This window comes from Nerophis lumbriciformis, linkage group LG10, assembly GCF_033978685.3.
Source record: "Nerophis lumbriciformis linkage group LG10, RoL_Nlum_v2.1, whole genome shotgun sequence".
NCBI lineage: Eukaryota > Metazoa > Chordata > Actinopteri > Syngnathiformes > Syngnathidae > Nerophis > Nerophis lumbriciformis.
In genome coordinates this window covers 34,009,623-34,016,018 of record NC_084557.2, presented here as the reverse complement: position 1 = coordinate 34,016,018, position 6,396 = coordinate 34,009,623, and the positions used below count along the sequence as shown (strand labels likewise).

Genomic DNA, 6,396 nt, shown 5'->3' with positions numbered 1-6,396 from the left:
TCGCCATACAGCAATAGATGATATCTTTTTATTACCTGACCGCTTCTATGTTAGCTACCTCTCTTTGTTTATAATGTATATTTTCTGCTGGATCTACTCTCTATTTTATGATGCCCTTTTTTGTGTGTGCTGCAACTGTTACATATACTGTAATATTGTACACGGTAATTGGGATTTGTTGTATATTGTGTATATTGTAAACAAATATAATATAATATAATATGTCAGTATATATTATATACTGTATATATTATATGTAAATATTACATATATGTTGTATTTTATATTGCTACTACGGTACATTTTTAGTCTACTTTATACCTGCATTATCCTTTCCGTCCTTATCCTTTCCATCCTTTGTAACTTAGCTACTGTGTGGAACAATAAAGTTTGTCTAAGTCTAAGTCTAAGTCATTTATTTTAGTGTGTAAATAAGTAAAGGTGGAGAAAATCAAGGAAAATGGGCTCCTGCAAACTTCCTTCCTTGGTAGGAAAACAATCTGATCAAATCCCCTTCATTCATTCATCGATTTTCTACCACTTGTCCATTTTTGGGGTCATGGTGGTGGGTTGGGGGGCTGGAGCCTATCCCAGCTGCACTTGGGCGGAAGTCAGGGTATATTCTGACTTATTATTACAAAAAATATTTAAAAAAATAATTTATTCAAATCAAACTTAAATTATGTCTCGTAAAGTGCTCCACATGTTAAAAAACCCATCAAAATCAGTGTACAAACAAACACAGCTAAAACACGGCTGGCTAGACAGAGGAACAGAGTAAAAAAAACAAAACACTATGGAGACCCCTCCATGGTGATTGACACCAGCTGTCGTTAGTTTACAATCAATTAGGAGGTGCAAGAGTCCCTTAAAAAGGAGCTCTCTGGGTTTGCAACAGTACTGCAGACAGGCTCCTGTGGAAGTTTCTTGGTGGTTGTGCAGCAGGTAAGAGAATCCATGCATACACTGCTTGTTTTACATGCGATTTCTTCATTGCTTTGCTCTGTATTACTGCATCTTCCTGAACTTTGTGGTTCATTTCTGTTCATAGTTTAAATTGTTAGTTCAATTGTGGCAGGCGGTGGCTTTCATTTTTTTTTAAATGTGTGGAACTGTTGCAGAAAATTGACACGGTGCGCTATCATGTCTAACATCTGACATTAAGAGCACTTTGACATGATTATAGGAGATTGGCCAGGGTATTGTGTTCAGATTGTGTAAAGTTAGATGAGCAATTGTATGACTAATTACTTGCATGTTTTAATGATGGCTGACAACTTTTTAATTAAATCAACAATTTATTTGAAAAGGAAAAAAACACCGCATTATGTCTACTGTACAGCTGTCTGTAATCTGTTTAATGGAATTGTGCAGTTTGCAAATTTATAGCTGCCCATTGCATACTCCAACTAATTGGAACTCTATTACTAAATTGGAGAAATTGCAGTAATACAGTAGAATGGAAACTGGAAGTTTTAGAGGGTATGTTTTCTGTTTGCAGGCATATCCAGAAAACATCTACTGAACCAAAATGTGAGTAACTTGGCTGCTACGATGAATATCATGTTAAAATTTGCCTGAATGCATCTTTTTCCTTTGACTATACAGGATGTGGATTTCTTGTTTGCTGCTTGGAAGCATGTTCTGTAATCTCTTACAAAAAGGTATGCTGTGTAAGTCTGTAAAACATGGTTGCTTCCTTGTACTAAATACTGTCTGTTCCAGATTATGGCTCCTATGCTGCTGCTGTCCCAGTACCCTACCAGTCTTCCTCGGGATATTGGCGAGAAGGCTCTTCTGCTCCACATCAGTTTCATGCTTATCCTAGCAGTCATGGAAGCCAAAACATGTATGACGCAAACCAGTTTCAAAGTGGCAATGCTGGTTTGTGGGAAGGGCATCCTGCTCACTCTAGTGGGTACAATGGTGTTCCAGCTGGTAGCAATGATGGTTCAGATGGTCATGTGTGGCATCACTCCAATGAGTTTGTGCAACCTTCCGCGGAGGAACAATGGCATGCTACTGCTGGTCAAAGTACCAATGATGAGGTCTCCTATCCGGTCTTCAGTGATGTCTCTGGTCTGACGCCAGTCTATGCTTTTGACTCTCGCTCAAGATATCAGCGAGGAAGAGCTGTGTTTGCTCAAGCACATTACGTCCCTGGGGAGCCCAGGTTTCCCTTTTGGCCAGTATCCAGAAATGTCGGCAAAACCTATTGGAAGAATCCTGTTAAATATTGAAACTTCTGAAAAGATTTTGCAGGTAAGCCTACAACTGCCCTAACATGCACTATAATGACTCATGTTTTTTGTTTTGCAGATCTGGTGAGGACTGACTGCAGCTTCTGTTCTGAGGATTTTCTTGGAATACAGTACATCCTAATAAAAACTAAAATATTAATTTTGAATGTGTTTTTTAATTTGAATTGAGACAAAACTAGCTCTAACCTGTTGGAGGGATGTGGTGGCCACAAAATGCTGTTTTTGCAGAGGAATTTAAATTAACACTGGACTCCAAATGTAAGGATCTGAAATAGTCTAGGCCGGTTCATGTAGCAACAAAGTCCTGACTACGGCGTGGGCTTTGCGATGGGTAATGTACGGTTGGCAGGCTGCTACAGGCCTGTGAATGGGTTTAATCCGGACCGCAGGATGAGTTTGCTAGGAAAATGAGCTACAAGTTTTAATGAAAGAAACCTGTTCTAAATGTGTCCACTGGATGTTTCAATAGCAAAGTAACCCATGTCACACATGACTGACTTTAAGCACCCTATGTATATGCTGCCGCTACTCCAATCAGTGCTGGATAAGCCATCAGCTGCTAATGTGGTTGGCTGCAGACTAATGCTGTAGCAACACATTCATTTTTATTTTTTTTAATTTTTTTTTAACAAAGGATAAAATAATGAAACGGTAATAGGCCAATACTTAAGTCAACTTGACGTTGTCTTTATAGTCAGCATTCACTGCTGCTCACAATTGGCTACTGGCACGATGTGCGCTCTGAACTCCATGGTAAAGTTTCTAGATTTGGTGGTGTGCTTAAATCTACCATGTTCACATTGGTTAAGTTTGGTTTTAATTCAGCCAGTCATTTTGGCATTTTTTTATTTTATAATTTGTATGATAAATGAATGTTGTGGCAATTGTGGATATCACCAATGTGGTTTGAGGAAACACTTGGTTGCTTTTCCAAAGGTCTTTTAATGGTAAACTGCCAACATGAGGATGCTAAACAGTGCATAAAGTTTAATGGATTTGCAAGTACACTGAGACAAAGTCTAAATTCAGTGTTCATGGTGTTTGAAACCACCAATATTTGCAGCACGGTGGAACGGTGAGCGCATGTGCCTCACAATACGAAGGTCTTGAGTTCAATCCTGGGCTCGGGATCTTTCTGTGTGGAGTTTGCATGTTCTCCCCGGGTACTCCGGCTTCCTCCCACATCCAAAGACATGCACCTGGGGATAGGTTGATTGGCAACACTAAATTGGCCTTAGTGTGTGAATGTGAGTGTGAATGTTGTCTGTATATCTGTGTTGGCCTTGTGATGAGGTGGCGACTTCTCCAGGGTGTACCCCGCCTTCCGCCCGAATGCAGCTGAGATAGGCTCCAGCGACCTCCGAAAAGGACAAGCGGTAGAAAATGGTGTTTTGCCGAAGGATTATTTGTAATGTGTACATTTTCAGAATGTGCTTTTTATTTTTGGCCAAAGTAAGACAAAACAATTTTGGAGTTGTCTTTAATTTTAAATTATGCCATGATTTTTATCAGTCCGGCCCACACCTGGTGTAGATTCTTGGAAATCTTACATGAATGGGACAAGGTTCCTTGAGTAGGATTCAACATACGTCAATATTCTATTAACCAGTCTTTTGCATGCTTAGTGTAGCAACTCAAACTTCTGTCCAAATGGAGTTGCCATATTGTAGGTACAGTAACCTACTTGTATTACCCATCTGCATAACCCCAGCATGTACTGTAGTCCTGCTTTGCCCTCTAGTGGTGTAAGAGTGATACACAACCTAATCAAATATCTATTTGTTCCAATGTCCGAGTAAAGGATATATTGTGAAAGAGTGGTATGAGTCTCAAACCAGGTATTCTGTAAAGACACACCCATTTTATGAATTAAACTGCAAACTTTGTCAAATGTCCAGTATAAACCATACATCTTCCTAAATGGACAGTTTGGCCTTTGTCATACAGCAGTCCATCCTTTTGTTGTGAACATGCTTAAGTCTTACGATTTCTGCCACTGAAACACCAATACAGTATTGCATTTGTCAATGATTTGAATGAGTACCATATGGGATCCAGAGCATATTGTGCAACAGTTTTTTAATTATGTTAAGGCAAATGGCATAAATGTAATTGGAGCATTTCAAGTTAAAGTAAAAAGCCCTTCATTCAACAGAAATCAATGTTTACATTCTTTTTGTAACTGACACATGTTTTCCTAAAAATCATACCCTGACATTTCTCACCATTGCACCCGTTTTTAGAGCTATTTTCCAACCCACATCTCATTTTTTATGGTCCTCAGCATATTTAATTGGTTGAAAAATATTTAAGAAATAAAAATGCATTATTGAGCTATGTTCGATATTACACTAACTTTGTCACCTAAAACAAAAAGTTAAGCTGTGGGTGTTTTGTTTAGATAGCTCACTATACTTTGACCTACATTGAGCTAGTTATAGCATTTTTATTGTACAAATTGCATCAAAGTGGCCTCAGCATCCTTCATTTTTCTTTGCAGCCCTCTGTGGAAAACTAATGGACACCCTTGCTGTAGGAGTAGTGTTATTATGGAATTGTGTGACAGCAGGCGATGGGTGCAGGTTAGTAATGAGGTGACCATGTGGAGGGCACTTAAAGTCTGGAACTAACAACATTGTCTATAAATAGTCCATCCATCCATCTATTTTCTACCGCTTGTCCCTCTCGGGGTCACAGGGGGCCTGGAGCCTATCCCAGCTGCACTCGAGCGGAAAGCAGGGTACACCCTGGACAAGTTGCCAGCTCATCGCAGGTGATTTTTGACAGCCCTGATTATTTGGTTTAAAATTATAATAAAACCTTTTCACCTTTTGGTTGCTGATGTATGATGTGGAGATTGCCTAAAAACCCTGTTTTTTTTTTTTTTTATTAAAAATTGATTCTGAAAAAAAAAAAAAGTTTTTTCAGTGCATTTATTGAAGATGTATTGACAGCCATCTGCTCAGTGTCATTACCACATGCAGCCCCATATCATCAATGACTGGAAATGTGTGTATGTTTTCTTCAGGCAGTTGTCTTCATAAATCTCATTTGAACGGCAAAAAGCACAAGTTCCAGCATCACCACCTTGCCTAATGCAGATTTGCGAATCATTACTGAATAAGACTTCCATTCAGTCATCCGTAGTCCATGAGTGCTTTTCCTCAGCCCATTGTAACCTTGTTTTTTTATGTTTGTGTGTTAACTATGGCTTTCGTTCAGCATTTTTCTACCTGAATCCCATTTACTCAAGAAGGTTTTTAACAGTTTGGTCCCAAACAGTGGCTCTAGTTTAATTTGTTCTTTATTTGTTATGCTTTGAATTTTCTGTTTTTAGGGCATATTGCTTTAAGTTTTCTGTCTTGACGCTTTGATGTTTTCCTTAGTTGCCTTTTACAACCTTCCCATGTTGTTTGTACGTGTTCCAGATTTTAGACACAGCTGACTGAGAACAATCAACATCTTTTGCAACGGTGTGTGATGATCAGTGTTGGGACTAACGCGTTACTTTGTAACGCGTTACTGTAACGCCGTTAGTTTTGGCGGTAACTAGTAATCTAACGCGTTATTTTTTATATTCAGTAACTCAGTTACCGTTACTACATGATGCGTTACTGCGTTATTTTACGTTACTTTTTATGTAGTATCGGCTAGAAACAGAAGATCTGAGTGTGTTTTATAGCAGCGAAGCAGAGACGTGCTTCTGATTCTTCCTTCTGATTCTTCCTCTGCGCTCTCTCTGTGTGTGTGTGTGGGAAGGGGAGGGGAGGGGAGGGGGGTGCGCAATACAACGTAAACTGTTGGCCAACCAAAAAGTAACCACAGAACACTATACGACTATACGGTATAGTGTTCTGTGGTTACTTGTTGTTTGGCCAAGCGGACGTGACGACAGGCTGTCCCCACTCAGGTCCGCACGGACCTGGAGGGGGCGTGCCTTAAGTCCGGTTGGAAATCGAGATAAATTTGGAGAATGGTTGTCCCAGGGAGAGGCACTGAAATTCGGGAGGGTTGGCAAGTATGAGATATTCTCACTTCTTTTCTTTTGTCGAGCACAAAGAAAATACAATTTTAGTTAAATGTAAGTTGTTTCTTGGATAAAAGATCCCGTCTACTGCCCAAAACAACAATTCAA

General features: G+C 39.5%; 1 long non-coding RNA gene across 1 annotated transcript; it reads left to right on the top strand.

The window, feature by feature from the left end:
- Positions 1–876: 876 nt before the first annotated feature.
- LOC133612112 (uncharacterized) lies at positions 877–1,872 on the top strand. The gene is made up of 4 exons (XR_009816081.1): positions 877–945; positions 1,502–1,533; positions 1,609–1,664; positions 1,726–1,872. It is a non-coding gene; the product is annotated as an uncharacterized lncRNA (long non-coding RNA).
- Positions 1,873–6,396: the final 4,524 nt, after the last annotated feature.